General features: G+C 37.6%; 1 protein-coding gene across 5 annotated transcripts in view; it reads right to left on the reverse strand.

Annotated features, from left to right (window-relative positions):
* The window catches only part of SHANK3 (SH3 and multiple ankyrin repeat domains 3), a 7266504-nt gene that overhangs the window by 2622339 nt on the left and 4627099 nt on the right, over positions 1-17066 (reverse strand). The gene's annotated exons all lie outside the window — the stretch shown is intronic.

The raw sequence follows: 17066 nt of genomic DNA on the forward strand, positions 1-17066 counted from the left end.
CCTGCATGCCAACACAAAAAGCTGAATGCATCACTTTCCCAAGATCATATTGTACAGCTCCTCTGGGTGCACAGAATTAAAATGAACCCCATATTTTTGGTTGCTGCAAACTGTAGCAGTTCTTCATTCCCATAGACCAAACAACTACTCGCAGGAATATCCTACAACTCCAACAAGTACATGTCCTCCCATAGATCAGTATACACCTCTTAGAAAAACCTTAAGGACCTCCAAGTTCTCTCTGACTCTATGTATTGCTCCAGCCTACTGTCACACCAAACTGACCACCACTGTATCACCCTCTGCTGTGCAAACCAGCTTCTTTTAAAAATGCATGGAGGTGATATTCTCTTTAGCCTAATTTATATGCCACTTCACAAGGACAAACTCATAACCCTCCTCAGCCAAAAAACAGCTATCTGGAATATGCCATAGCAATCTTCCTTTTGCAGCTCTCAATGTATCTCTGTTCTCAGGCCTTTTGCTAACCTACCATGCGAACCAGCCACACCTTCTGTATTTAACACCTAAATTCCCAGGCTCGGTTACTCCTGAGAATTGCAACTTTCCATCTTACAGCCAGTTTAGAAGAAAGGTTGCCTTCTACTGCCTCCAAAACCGGCTGTCATTTGAACCATGCCATTCATAAATTAAGAATGTTCTGTCTGTATATCTCTACTACTCTTCACAACCATGAAACAGAGAACACCACTATCTATTGTCAACCTGCATCCTTCATCTATCCTTGTAATTTGTTTGCAAATGAAGAGCATCTTAACCCTTCACTGTCTCTCTGTCCTGAAATCTGCTCCTCCCTTGTGAAGCACACTTCTAGCCAGCAACAACTGATTCTTTAAAATATTATTTTTCTTATCAAGACATTGTAAAGTTATGTCTGTGTTAATTACTGGTGCTACTCCCTAGGGCTAGTTCTGTATCAGCACTTGCATTTCCAGATCCGTGGCAGAACTCACTCCACTGTGAATAAGTCTACTACCCTGGTTAACAAAAACAAATAATCAAATTACACCCCACCTTTCAGTTCTTCCTGAACAATGGAACTAGATAACACCGTATTCCACAAGCCATTAAGAATTTATTTAGCTCAATATTGTTTCTTCAGTACTAGCTAAGTAGCTAGCAGCATCACTGGATACAAGTGTTTGTAGAAGATATACATGAGGAGGTCTGAAGTAGCAAATGACTCTGAAAGTTTGAAATAAAACAGTGCTTTAAATAAACACATTCAGCTTGGTTACTTCCAGCTGATACAAAATGTGGTTTTCAGTAAGCCTTTATTTTATATAAATTTGTTGATCAGAGTGTTTTATGACAAACTGCTTGAAATATCAGGACGTGCATGAGTGAATCCCTTAATGTGGAGACCGAATTGCAGAAAATTCAGACTTACAAACACTAAGTCTGCCATTTCTATAAATATTCCTTCTGACTAAGGTATGGTGATCTCTGAGTTGGTATATTTAAGTTCAGGGGGGTTTCTCCCATTGCAAAAAAGAAATTTAAAAGAGAAGAGTTATGTTAAATACTTGTTCTTCTCCTGGATTTTCAGCATGTTGGGACTCGCCATTCTGAGGTGCAACATTTCAATAGGGAGCAGTTTTCAGAGAAAACTTAATTTGAGATTTTTGTGTGTTCCTGCTTTATGCTTTAGTTTTTTTTTTCCCGCAGAAGTGAATGTGTCATATGTTTATGTTATGTTATGTTCCGATGTATTAGACTTTTGAGATTTTGTTTAGTTGTTTTACTTATTTTGTGCTGTTGCTTGTGCTGTACTTTATTTTTTACTGTATAAATTGTATTCTGTCACTGTAATCATGTGGATATGTTTTCCATTTTCCATTAAAGTTCATTGAAATTTTCTCATTATAGTCTATAGGGACAGAAACATGGCTTAATTTGTTGATATTTGTTATGATGATGTGATCATATATCTTTTGGATTATGCAATCAAGATGTACTTTTTTAATATTTATAGTTTGTATTAGATATGCTTTGTTTTTAATTCCACCTAACCTTAAACACCCAGTGATACATATTTCATTAATAATTTAATAAGGTAATTTGTAAACAATGATTTTCCTCTGAAATGAGGTAATATTCCACTGAGAAAAATATATGTACAAAATGAATGTTGTCAAAAACATCTTCTAAATATTTCCCAGAGAATAACTTATTTGTAAATGATGATTTGTTTTAATTGAAGCTTAATATCATGAATACCAATAATCTGAGGATATTTCATGATAAAATATAAGACTTATTTGTCCATCCATTCATCCTCAACCCCTTTTTCAATTTTGCACATGTGGTTGTGGTGTCACTTCAGCATTGACAATCATCTTGAGCTAAGGTTTACACCACTGAGTGGCTATCCCTGCCGCAGTAGTTCATTCATACCAGTCACTCACACACAAATTCACACCTATGGCAAATTTAGTGTGTCCAATCCACCTACTGCATGTCTTTGGAATGTGGGAAGAAACCGGAGCACCAGGAGGAAACCCACATGACCGCAGGGAGGAAAATGTACGACTTACCTTGCCACCGATTTTGATGAAGTGAATATTATGCTCATTGGCCCATAACTGCTTGCTAATTCTTTTTTATTTCCCTTTCCATATATCCAGTGTGCATACACACACACACACACACACACACACACACACACACACACACACATATATCCAAACACTGAAGTACATATGCATGTGTGTCTCACACACACACACACACACACACACACACACACACACACACACACACACACACACACACACACACACACACACACACACACACACATATATATCCAAACATTGAAGTACATATGCATGTGTCTCACACACACACACACACACACACACACACACACACACACACACACACACACACACACACACACACACATATATCCAAACACTGAAGTACATATGCATGTGTCTCTCTCTCACACACACACACACACACACACACACACACACACACACACTTACACACACACACTGAAGTACACTTGCAAATGTCACACACACATATATAACACACATTATGTACACAGATATACAAGACGCACACGTTGATGTACACATGCAAGTGTCACATATAAACATACACAGACACACATATATAACATACACACACACACACACACACATATATATATATATATATATATATATATATATATATATATATATATATATGCATATATACACACACACACACACACACACACAATGGCATTTTACCCATTTCTTAGTCATATCATTCATAAGTAGTGACAAAGTATTAAAATGCATGTCCATCCATCCACAACCCCATTTTTCCATTTTGCACATGGAGTTGGGGTGTCACTTTAACAATGACAATCATCTAGAGCCAAGGTTTACACCATGATATTTCTTCTACAGTATACACTCGTATTCACACTCATACCTATGGCCAGTTTAGAATACCCAATCCACCTACCCTATGTCTTTGGAATGTGGGAGGAAACTGGAGCACCTGGAGGAAACCCACACAAGCACAGGGAGGACATGCAGACTCCACAGAGAAGGTACCCAGCCAAGAATTGAACTGCAGAACTTCTTGCTCTGAGGCAGCAATGCTATCAGCTGTGTTATGTCTTGCCAGTAAAGAAAGGATACTGCTCAACAGATGCCAATGAAGTACAGTGATTCTAGCCTTTTCCAGCTTAAATCTGCTGATCTGTGTTACTCAAAAATTATTTTAGTTCTGTGGTGCCAAATGCAGGTAAGCCTAGTCCATAAGGCAAATGAAAACTAGTGCAATGTGGGGCTGATTTACAAGCTTATTATGCAAATTTGGCTCAACAACATTGTGCTTTATGACTCACACTGTTGCACAAGTGTGTGTCTGTCTTATAGGAGCAAGTGTGCTGGGCTCTTCATGCATACAGCTTCCTACGCATATGATTAAACTTCATGGATGGTTAGAATATGTGGATCTGCTATGAGGTTTTCTGCACAGGGCTTTGCTTGACAGTAAAGTTGCTGATTTTCATCTTGCATAGCTGATTTGCATGTGGATGTAGAGCCACTATTTGCCAATTGCACTTTCACTTCTCTGAACAGCAGGAGTATGAATACCACCATAAGAAATATAGATTATAAAATCTTTACGAATATTATTCAGAAAAAGTGTATGCAAATTTTTCAGTTACTACATCTTAGATGAAGGTATATATGGAGTGGAAGAAAGAAAGTGTGAATGAAGTGCTTGCAGTTATGAAAGAGGCTTTGGACTAAATAATAATTAGAAAGGTGAATGAAGACAGCTCATGATGCTGAAAAAGCATCTGGTAATGTTGGTCACATTTTAAGTGGATACAGGAATGTGTGAAAAATGATAAGGGCTATTAGGCTGGTTTATGAAAGATATTAGGTATCAGTGATAGTGAAAATACAAAGCTATATAAGGGATATAGCAAAGATTCCCATTAAGCCTGTGGTCATCAGTAATGCTATTAGATGCATTAATGCAAACTTCTGGAAGTGAGCTGGGAGAGGCAAGACGAGAACGTAGGACTGGGTTAAAGCTGCCAATAATGCTATCTTATCCAGATGAGTTAATATTGCTCACAAAAAATAAGGGTTGGATGATGGAAGTATGGATTTGGACAGAATTTTTGTTTAGGAAAGTATGGATAAAATTTAATAAGCAAAAAAGTAAGGATTTGGATGATATAATGAAGATTGAGAGGGTATATTTTATAAGGAGCAAAATTTCTATATTATAGGTAAGATTTGGGAAATATTAGGATGTGGAAAAACAAAAGAAAAGTATACTGGAAAAAATAAGGAAGTTAAAAGAGTAGCAAAAAGTTTTTCCGCTGTCTTTTAAAAACAAAGGGCCCGATTCCAAAAGACTTGCTGTCAGTGCAAGTGACCACTTACACTGAGAGCAGGTTATTTGAAATCTGGTCTGTGTAGCAAGCCTGTTTATAGGCAGACCCTACACCAAAGTAAGTCACTTACACTGAGAGCAGGTCTTTTGGAATCTGGCCCAAAGCATATATGTTGGACAAATATGTGTTGAGAAAATTAGTATATGTAGGAGGGGTATATATCGTTTTCCAGGCTGCATAGAGAAATAATTATTAGATTTTTCAGCTTTGTTTGAGAAACACTGTGAAAAGGAGAATAACAAATAATGAGAAGGAATGTGGGGAGATGACTTTAGTTAAAATAGTTGCATTTTTGACTTCTAATTTGTACTGGATATTTAAATTGTAAATTAATAATATATGTGATACTAGGAATATTATTGTTTAAAAATATGCAATAATTTGGGTAAGGACAAGTCAAAAGAAAAGGAAAAAAGTCACAAATAAGGAAGTAAAAGAATATGAAAAGAAAATAAGTTTATAGAAAATTGAAATAAACGAGACTAAGATGAAAATTAAAAGTTGATATAAAAATAATTAAATATTTTTTATGTTTATGGGAAAGGTTAGGAAATTATGTAAAAATATAATTAAAGAAAGGCAAAAAACATTTAAGTTGTTTTATGAAGGGTTGGACTTTTCTGTTGTGAATTTTGTTGGATAAACTTCCCATTAATTGGAAAATAAAATAAAAAGCAAAAATGGAAAGAATATATAATATATGCAAAGTGGAAGAAATAACTCAAGATTGTTTTGTAGCCTGTGAAGGTTTGAAATGTGTTAGACATTTTAAAAGATCTTACAAGGGGAAAAGATGTGATAATCTTGATATGAATATGGTTTTGTATGGTCAATATAAGGAAGTTCTGTTTACTTTAAGATTGTGTTTATGGAAAGGATGTTTAAGGAAGATGAAGAAAAAATTATGGAAATAAAAAGAAGGTTGTGGTTGAAACGTTGGGGAGGGTAAGAAATTGGATACTGAAGAAAATGTATATATTATGTACAAAGAAGGTTAACAGTGAAGCAAAAAATGTAAAGCATATATAAAGTAAATGTATATAATATTAATATTGTGTAAATATCGGATGCACAACATAAATAAATAAAGCAATCCCTACTCTTCTTCATAAATGACACGGGATCTTTTACATCTACCTGATGCTACCCTCGACTCAGGTAGATGGAACCTCAGCTGAACAACAGCACACTCAGAAGCCAGCAATGGAAAAATTAAATGAGTCACCTGGAGTGGGAAAAGAACCCATAGACCTTTGATCTTCCAGCAAAAAAGGTGAATCGGCTACCTGTTGAATCACTGATAAACAAATTGTATCACATAATAATGTAACTAATAAAACAAATAATGAACATAAAGAAATATAGCATTCACCCATACACAGTCAAAAAACATTAAATCAGGAACAAACACAATATTTGAAAGTAGCAGCACTGTTTATACAAGTGAAACAATGCCAGTATGTAAAAAAATGGCAAATAAAGTACTAAATAAACAAAGATATGAAAAGACTTGCTCAGACAAATAGTTCTTTAAGGAACACTTGAAGGTGCACAGAGCTGGATATGCTCTTAAGGCAGTCTTGCAGGCAGGTGTGATCCAAATCTGTGGGGCATTATAGATCAGAAACAATGTTTTGTAGATGATATGTTGCCTGACAGTTAACCAATGCAATAATGTAAGACTGGTATAATATACTGATATGTTGACCCCCCTCCCCCCAAAATAGCAGGGCAATAGAGTTTTGTACAAGATAAAAGAGACCTCAGTTCTATATAAGAAAGACTCAAGTAACAGGCATTACAGTAGTCTAGGTAGTAGAAAATAAAAGTGTGGACACCTATGTGGAGATCAAAAGCCCCCAGCTGTCATATAACATCAAGTCCTAAAAAACTATCAAAAGCTAAACATACTGTATCAGTGGGTTATAAGCATGATTTAGCCATATCCATAGCAACACTGTTTAATTTCAGCATCCATACAGGTTTGGAACCAAGTGACTGGAGAACAGCTACAGTCATTTCCCTGCATAAAGGAGGACCTTTCACAGACCCAAGCAATTACAGACACCATAAAGCTGACCAGCCTCCCATCATGGAATTAATCAATAAGGACAGAGGGAACCTCCAAATACAGGACCTGTCTCTGTTTGGATTTGTCAAGGGCAGGTCATGCTTACTCAACCTGGTGAAGTTTTTTGAAAAGGTCATCAAAGCAATGGATGAAAGCAAAATAATACACATTGCATATCTCAACTATGCTAAAATGTTTGACACAGTTCCCCACTAAGGCACAGTAGAAAAGCTAAATAAACTGAGAATACACCACTGTGTTACCAGCTGGATTATCAACTGGATCACAGATAGGATGCAGGAAATAAAAATAAGGGAAATTACCTCCACAAGAGACCAGTCACCATTAAAGTCCCCCAGGGTTCTGTGCTGGGTCCTATGCAGATGACTGCATGCTAGGAGCAGTCAGTGAATCCTCAAATGACATAGTCATCCTGCAGTCCTGCAGGAAGGTTTGGTGCCAACATAATGGACTGAAACTAAATGCCAGTAATGCATAATTTTGTTCTTTTGGAAGTCCTCTATCCCAGGGAACTACAACATTAACAATATGCCCCAAGAGTTGAACAAGTTGTTTGGGATTTGGAAATTTATGTGGACAGTCACCTAACATTTGACCAACATGTATCCATTGTTATAAGAAAGTCCTTCTGTACTGCACAGCTTATAAACAAAGGGATTATGTCCAGATTTAGGGATGCCATTGTCTCCCTTTACGCAGCCCTCATTAGGCCAATCATTGAATATAATGCCTCCTTTAGCATGTATCTGTCCAGACACATGCAACAACTGGAATGTCCACATAGATACCTTGCTGAAAGAATAAAAGGCCTAAATAACATGTCCTACATGGACTGACTCAAATCCCTATCACTATATTCAGCATTCTACATACCACTATGAGATGACCTGTGTCTTGCATACAATACATCCTCTGACCCAATACTGATGAATTTAGTGCACATCAGCAAGTTAAGTGGCATTAGAAATGCTCAGTCCAGGGATCTAAACCTCTTCTGCAACATCAACAGAATGGTTTGGAGGGACAGGTATTTCTCACAGAGTATATCACTGTTCTAGAACAGACTCTCCATATAAATAAAACAAAGTTTATCCCTGTCAATATTCAAGTGCAACTTGGATCTATGGATGGGAAACAGAACATTTACCCCAAAACTCTCCCCTGTACTACTAATGGAGAGAGGCAGCTCCTAAATGCTTTATCCCATGCATGGGTCCCCTCAAATTATCTACTGTATGATCCAGTTAATATATAATTATTGATCATGGGATTGGTAAAGCCAGGCTCTAACCAAATGGGATATGTTATCTTGAGCACAGAAATGGAAACTGGCTAGGCTTAAAATGGCCTGGAAGAGCCGCTAGTCTAGTACTTAATTATGAATCTATAAAAGTTGGAATGAAGCTTCTGATGAGGGTAGTATTTCTCAGGTAGAAAATAAAATATTTTACAAAATGCGTAATCTAGTCTTTCATTCTTTGACAGATCAAGTCATTACCCCATACTACATACCTGCCTTTTTATAATTACTGCTTCAATATTTGCCCTAAACTGTACAAAAGGACCCCACTTTGCTAGTTGAAATTCATTTTCCAAATATGTTGCACTATTACTTCTGTGTATGGTATTTAACTTGCTGTCATAGCGGCATAACACAATATGTTTCATATTATTAACACAGAGAAATAGTTTCAGCAAAGTAACACCAAAACAAAGTAAAACTGTTCTGCTCTTTCTCTGAAAAGCCACGATCAAAGAGTACAAATAAGACAATTTCGCTGAAGCATTACAGAATGCTAGAACAAATAGCAAGAAATTAATCTAATGTAAAGCACTATTAAGCAAACATGACCGAAGAAAAATAAAATGAGTTGTGAACTATAAAGCAAGTACTACTAAACTGAATTTATTTATGGTATATTTAAATCCTCACTGTAAAAAGGCACAGTTCACCACTACACAGTGTCCTCTCCAGAAGTCCTGTTAAAGTTTCCTTCTCTGTCCTAGTGATTAAAAGAAGTTGATTAAAAGTTCAGGAAGGCCCATTTCAGTCATGGACTTAGTCCATTCATTTTTTTCACCCATCTATCCATCTACTCAGTCATATGGCTCATTTCAGTCATGCACTTTCTATCCGTTCTCTCAACCATCAATCCATATAATCACTCAGAAAGCCATCTATTTTCTAAGCAACTTATCTTGGTAGTAATTACTGCAATAGGAAACCATATAGGGAAGATTGGCCTTTGCTATCAACATTCCCCAACACATCCTCTGAGATCCTTAGGAGTTTACAGGATAAGCAAAAGAGATAATCTGTCATGTGGAGGGTCTATCTTGATGTCTCATCCCAGTGGGTCATGTCTGGTACACCTGACAGTGGAGGTGCTCCAGAGGTAACCTTAATAACTACTTAAACCACCTCAATTGACTCCTGTCAGTCTGCAGGGGGAGAAGAAGATCTATTCAAAATACTCCCAGAATGTCACGCTTCTCATTCTGTTATGCACAGCGCCCCTATGAATTAGCCTCTTTTCTGATGTTGATATCCATGATGCCTTCCTTTAACTTATTATCCAAAGCACATAGCTAAAGGTGAAGATGGGGACAACCACTCTATGCTAAACTGAGACTGTTGTCATATGGTTGAGTTCTCACCTACCACTACAGTGTAAGTACACTTACAGAATTACTGCTACTGCTGCCTTTCATTGATTTATCCTCTTATCTTTCCTACCTTTGCTGTTTGACAAGTCTCTAAGATACTTAAAATACTCACAATCTACTCCCATCCTATCTGGAAAACACAATCTATTATTATCTGGCCTCTGATTACAAATTCTTCATCTCACCCCCTTTTGCAACAAAACACTGAACTTCTCCAGTGCTTGAAGGAGATCACAATTAATTGAAGCTAGGAGGACAACAAAGATGCATCCGAAACTGGACTGGCTTCTGCTTCATATCCCATCCATGAAAATCACAAATAAGACAGGAGCTAAGGCAATCCTTCGATGGAGTCCTGTATCCACTTTTAATGTATTCATCTTCATTCCAAGGCTGTAGACACAGTTCTTAACATTCAAATCCAGTGACTGAGTGTCATTCGGCACATCCTACAAGATACTTAGGGGAGATTGTAATATTTTTTAGGCAGCTATTTTAAGAACTAAAAAACACCATCAGGAAAATGAAGCCACCCTTTGAACTTAGACTAGCATCCAAAGATAAAGACAATTAATTACATCTCTTTTTTTTGTTACATTAGGAAACTAAGGAATAACACCCAGCATTGCTCAGTACTTATCCAACATGGCACTACCTACTTGGATCCTGTAGATATCGCAAAAATACTAGAAAACAAATGCAGTGTATATTTCATCACTGAAAGCAACCATTCAAGAAGCACATATCCCACAGAACCTCATACTCCTATTATAACCTAAGAACACATGCATTGCCCCTTTAGTCAATGTCCTATAGACTCTTTAGGGAATCTTTGCCTTCCTTTCAGGCCATTAAGAATTCAATAGTCCAAGACCTATTATATCTTCACAAATCAAGCAGTTCCATTAACATTAAAATCAGGGATTGTAACTTGCTTCAGCAAATATATGAAACATGGTGGATAGACAGTTTCTTTATGCAGCACCTGGCTGTTGTCGAGAAAAAAATTCCACTCCAAATTAAGCAATGTAACACACTTGCTTGACAACTGGATGGGTATCTACAACTTCATCCCTGATATGATTCGTCTATTACTCATTGAAAAAGACAGTAAGGTCTAAAATTGGTACTGGAAAGGAATAAATGGCCCTGAGCCCAGATATCTTGTATTGTCTATGATTAGGTTCATAGGTTAGTACTAGGCTAACTGCCCTTGCAAGCCATTTTAAGCCTAGCCAATTATACCTTGTAAGACTCAAACCCTGTACCTTGTGTTTGTAAGGCAAACACCTTAACCATTAGGCCACCCTCCCAACCCATTGGGTTCAGTACCTGGATCAAAGGTGAGTACAGATGCATATATAGGCACATTCTAAACAATGTAATTACTATAGCTCATTGAAATTAACTGAAAAGAGAAATTCAGAGAAAAATACATTAATAATTTGTGAGGGATCCATATTGTTTGATATATACCCTCAGCCAACAGCTGCCTACTCTCCCTACTGTCCACTGAGTCTGCTTCAGTCTAAAATGGTTCATGTAGATCTGCACTCTACTTCAGTTAAAAAACAGATAAACAAACACAAAAAAACAAATAATAACTAAATGCTTGAAATATCTGGTACTGTAAGGTTAATAAATGTGATCGTGCCACTATGTACAGGGCCAGATATTTCATGTGTAATACTAAAAAAACACAACGTGTTCATTGAGTGACAGTTTTATGCCCTAGATGGTGTACATTAACTTCTAACTTGGGCAGCATTATCAGTCTAATCCATATAAGTTTCCTCTTTACCTTCATCATGTTTTATATCACATGGTATCCTTCATATTTCCCTTCCTTCAGTTATTATGGCTTATGTGAAGAATTGTTTCTTTAGGAATCCAGGCTGTTTTGTAGTTGTTGTTGGAAAAGGTTTGATAATCAACTACTTCTTGTTATGCCAGGTGCACAAGGAAACCGGACAGACAACAGGAACTAAACCTCCAGCTGTAAGACATAGTCATGGTATTCACCAAAAAAGCCACAAAATGCATACTTCAGTACCTGGATCAAAGGTGAGTACAGATGCATATATAGGCATATGATGACAGATTTTTCTACTCCAAAACTCAAAAAGCAACCCAGTGGGCATCTGCTTAAACAAGTCGGGGATAATTCATTCAGGATCCAATAAATGTTACTTCTTATTTTATTAGAAGTCAGCTGTACTGAGTTTGCTTTACATTTGGCTTTAGAGAAGTATTTTAATTTTTTTCTTTTCTTTTTGGAATCAAAATCTCCTACTCTTGCATATTATTGCTCCTGGGAATTAAGATTTCATTATAGCTTGTTTCAGAAAATGCCAATAGATATACTAACAAAAGCCCCCATTTAATTTGCACATGAATACATGAAAATATACTTGAAGGCTCTAAATAAAAATCTGCAAAAGCAACAGAGACCTCCAAAGCAGACATCCAAACAACCTCCACACCCCATCACCAACCATGAAACACATACTTCACATAATCAGTGCACCACGCAATCACAGTCCTTAAGGCAAAATAACATACCCAACACACTAGTAATAGGTGACTCTATAGTCAGGCACACTGATGTCCCACTAACTAGGCTGGACAAGGAGAAGGTTACAGTTAGCTGTCTGTTGGGCACCAGGATCCGTCACATAACACAAGCACTCTGTGTCTTATAAGAGCTCCAAAATGAACTAACCCCTCACCTAAACACACTGTTCAAACTCAGCCTCTCTACAGGCTATGTACCCACAGACTGGCGCACAGCAACAGTTATCCCACTCCACAAGAGCCACAACGGACCCCAGGAACCAACGTCCTATAAGCCTGACTAGTCTGGTCTGCAAGACTATGGATCACATCATCATGGAACTCATTAACAGAGACATTGGGAACCTCCAAACCGTGGACCCTACCCAGTTTGGCTTTGTTAAGGGCAGATCATGCCTCCTAAACCTGGTGGACTTCTTTGAGACAGTTACCAAGGCATTAGATGAGGGAAAGGAGGTCCACACAGCCTACCTAGACCTTTGCAAAGGCTTTTGACACCATTCCTCATTCAAGTATTATAGACAAGCTCACCAGCATGAACATAAACCCCTACATCACAAGATGGGTTGCCAACTGGCTCATGGATAGAACCCACATGGTGAGAGTTGCAGACTCGACGTCCGACTCTAAACAGGTTACAAGTGGCGTCCCCCAGGGCTCAGTCCTAGGACCCCTCCTGTTTGGTATATACTTCTCAGAGGTACAGGCAAGCATAGGAGGACTATGGCTGACCAAGCTCACAGACAACTGCAAACTAGGGGCCATAACTGATTCTTTGGCTGATACAGACACCCTCCAGAAGGGTCTCACTGAGACGGATACCTGGTGTCAAAATCATTGCCTCAAGCTAAATGCCAAAAAGTGCATAGTCATCCCCTTTGGAAAAAATAAAGTACCCGTGAACTACCACATAGGTGGTAGTCCCATAAATACAGAAAATTTAATAAGGGATCTGGGGACCCAAGTAGATAGTAATCTCTCCTTTGATAAACATATTGCCAAGGTGTTTAGAAAATCTTTCTATGTGGCCCACCTAATCACAAAAGGGTTCGCATCTAGAACAAAAGAGGTTATTGTGCCTCTCTACTCATCACTCATTAGACCCATCATAGAATACAACGCCCCATTTGGGATGTACCTTACAAGGCACCTGCAACAGCTGGAAATACCACAAAAGTACCTCACCAAGAGGATTACTGGCCTCAAACAGATGCCCTATGCAGCCCGACTCAATAAACTCCAGCTGTATTCGGTTGCATACTGCCTGACATACAAGGCCATGTCCAACCAAGAATTGATGGACATGCTCCACCTAAAAAAAAAAACAAATCCCGGAGAGCCACATGCTCTAGAGATATAAACCTCACCACAACGATAAATAGGACATGCTGGAGGGATAGATCCCTGTCCCAGAGACTCCCCATGCTTTGGAACAGGATTCCAATATACATCAGGCAGAGCCCCTCACTAACACTCTTCAAGAGAAACCTTGACGGGTGTTTGGGAAACATTAAATTTACCCCGGGGATTACTGCAGTGAGTCTGCTGGACAGTGGCGCAGGGAACTAATGGCTCTGCTGGACAGAGGCACATGGAATTAATCTAGGGGGGTGGCGAAAGCCAACACATTCTGGCTAGGCTTATAAATGCCCTTGGGCAGATAGCCTAGTACTTACCTATAAACCTATAAAATCCATTGTAAGGTATTGGGGGAGGGGGGAATTGAAATGGATAAAGTGAACAGATTTAGAACATTTTCCTGCAAGTGTTGCAGAATATGACAGTTAAAGAGACAGGCAAGCAGGCAGGTGATCATATATTTTGCATAATATGAAATAAAAAGTGAAAGGCAGTTAGAGAATCATATGTCTTAAATAAATAAAATCAGGGCCCATACTGCCTATTCTTCTACTGATCAGCTACCATATATGTTGATGAATAGGGACTGACATAATCTGAGGATCCTCCAAAATCCTTTACTGACACCAAGAAAATATTTGTTATGATGTCTGTGAACTTATATCAGCATGCATATTCATAACTTGCACTTGGAGAAGTATTATTTTGTTGTTTTTGTTGCACTCAACCATTTGTTTAAAGAAATCCTTCTATTCATCAGTGATGAAATTTCTATTGCCATTTATAATGTCGGTACCTACTACAGTGAGTCCCGAAATATGGAGAATGAATGGTTGAAAGACCAGACTTACATATATTAAGTCTTGGATGCCATTTCTTGGAATATTCCCTCTTCTCTAAGGTATGGTGATCTTGGAGTTTGTATATATATGTTTGAGGGTTGGGGGGGGGGGGGGGGCTTGTCACCCTGCATAAAGAAATTTTAAGAAGAAGAGCAATTTTTGAAATTTGCTCTTCTTCTGTATGTTCAATCTTATTTCTTTCAGCTTTTCAGCACTCACCATTCCAAGTTCCAACATTTCAATAGGGAGCCTGAAATTTCTCCTAAATTATTTTATTTTTTTTTTCATTTGCAGTGTGACAATTCTTCATGCTCTAAAGTTTCATCATGGACTACAAAGTTCTTTTTCTTTTAAAACTGAAAGTTAATATGCCTTTCACACTTTCAGTATTGGGGTTTACTTCTATAATATCACATTATCTTCTACCTTCTGTTAAGCATCTGTTTGTCCCATTCCTACAATCCATTCTTTTCAGTCAACCCATTACCTTTCTAATTAGTTACTTTCACTGAAAAAAAAACCTTGCAACTTTTATTCCTAGTACATTGCTTAATTATAGGGCAAATCAGTGTTTAACAAACATCTGATACTCGCAAATTCTTGATTTGGCTGACATTTTATAAGTAGGAGAGGTCTATTATTACTAGAAAGCACGAATAATAAATGCCCCTCAAGCTGCATCTTTCTCTTTGGTTAGGAAAACTGACATCATCTCCTTCAGCAAAGTGATGCAGCATGGGCATTCCACACATGACTTTGTTCATCACTTTAAAAGTTTAATTTAAAAAGAGGCTCAGGGTGTTTCAGGTAGAAATTGGCTACATAAGCCTGCTTAGGGCTAAATTACAACATTTCTTATTGCAAAAGACAGTCTGAGTGGAACTAGTTTTAGCATACACTTTCAGTGATATAATGCAGTTTAATTAATGTCAGTGTAAATTAACTTGCCTAAAGTCAAACTGGTTTACTTATATCTGCAGGAATACAATGCAGCTTAATTAATTTACGTTTAAATAGCTTTGTTGAAGTAAACCTCTTTGGATTGAACTATTTCATTTTAAGTAGTAGAATATTACCCTCAATTTCAGATAATGTGCTATTCTCATGGCATTTGTGCAGTGTTAATACTAATTTTTTGATTATCCAAAATATTGGCATTTACAGCGATTGCTTTCAGTAATAGATAATAAAATTTGTACATTTGTTATTTTTGCTCATAGCTCATAGTTTTACTTCAATTCTTACAATTATACAGTTACATTTTTTTATTTAATTTAATTTATTTATTGCCCTACTGCTTTGCCATTCTGCATTCAGCTGCTGGGATGTTGTCTTATATTAAGTCTATGTAGAAAGTACAGACAAGATAAACTGCAGCTAGCAGGAAATGTGTCATTACATAAGCATACTGTGTATCCCAGTGCTAACCTCCTTCTACTGTGGATGCAGTTTTCTTACTTAAAGTACCCCGATATTTCATGCCATTGTTTCATTTGCTTCACTTAACTGTAGAGCCATATTACTGCCTGTTTAAAGGGCCACTGCAGTTTATTAAATGTTTTTTTCTTCATGCTGTATCTGATGACATCTGCAATCATGTCCATTTGTTTCCTTGAACCAGGGTGAGAGAGCTGGCAATAGCATGGCTGCTGTCCAGGCAGCCATGAGGGATTTCCTGTGTTCTGGCCCAAACATGTCTCCTGTAGGTGAATTACATGCTCAGAGCTGCAAAAGCATGCTTTGTTTTACTTGTGAGTTTGCACAGTCTCACATATGTCCCATGAAGATGCTACTATGTGGGCATTAACCTCCAATCCTTCCCCTTCTTTGCCAATCATTTATTTCCACATACCTCAGACTACAGCCTTAGATTCCTTCCCCTAACATAACCTCCCAACAAAAACCCAAATTAAGGTTGCACTACTCAGACCACAGCTTCTTCATGTAGTAGTGCATGGTCTGGGAATCCCTATCAACCTCTCTTAAAGAATACACCTCCTTTAAAGTATCCAGAAAGGAACTGAAACCATTCCTCTTCAAAGATGCTTTGTGCACCTGTTACGTAATGAATGACCTAATTATTCCACTCTGCCTTTTCATCTGTTAGTTACACGTGTACACTGGTATTTGGATGCACTCACCCATTTTAAACAATTGTCTCTTAAGTTGTATATATGATATACACAGGCACAACTAATTTCACCCATGCTCTTTACTCTTCCTTTTAGTGACGGTAACCGTGATGACAGTTTGTTGTCTTCTTCCCTATATTTATTGTTTTAGAATTAATTTGTATTATATGTCTAAAAATTGTCTGTTACTTTCTTGTCACATTGTATTCTGAAATACAAATACTTTATTGCATTTTCTATTTTAAGCTCCTGGACTAAACCTATAAATGATCCAAAGAGATCACTATTTTTATCTGGTTAACAAATATAATAACTGGCTAGCAAACTAATTAACTAACACAAAAATGTCCTCAGCTTGAAGGCTACACAATATGCACCTGCCTCTTCAGTAGGTGGCAGCAACTCTGCAGAAAGCTGGTCTGCATCTTTCCGTCCCCTAAGGATGCCTAAGC

The sequence above is a fragment of the Protopterus annectens genome, chromosome 11.part0, assembly GCF_019279795.1.
Source record: "Protopterus annectens isolate FY-2018-M chromosome 11.part0, PAN1.0, whole genome shotgun sequence".
Taxonomy (NCBI): Eukaryota; Metazoa; Chordata; order Ceratodontiformes; family Protopteridae; genus Protopterus; species Protopterus annectens.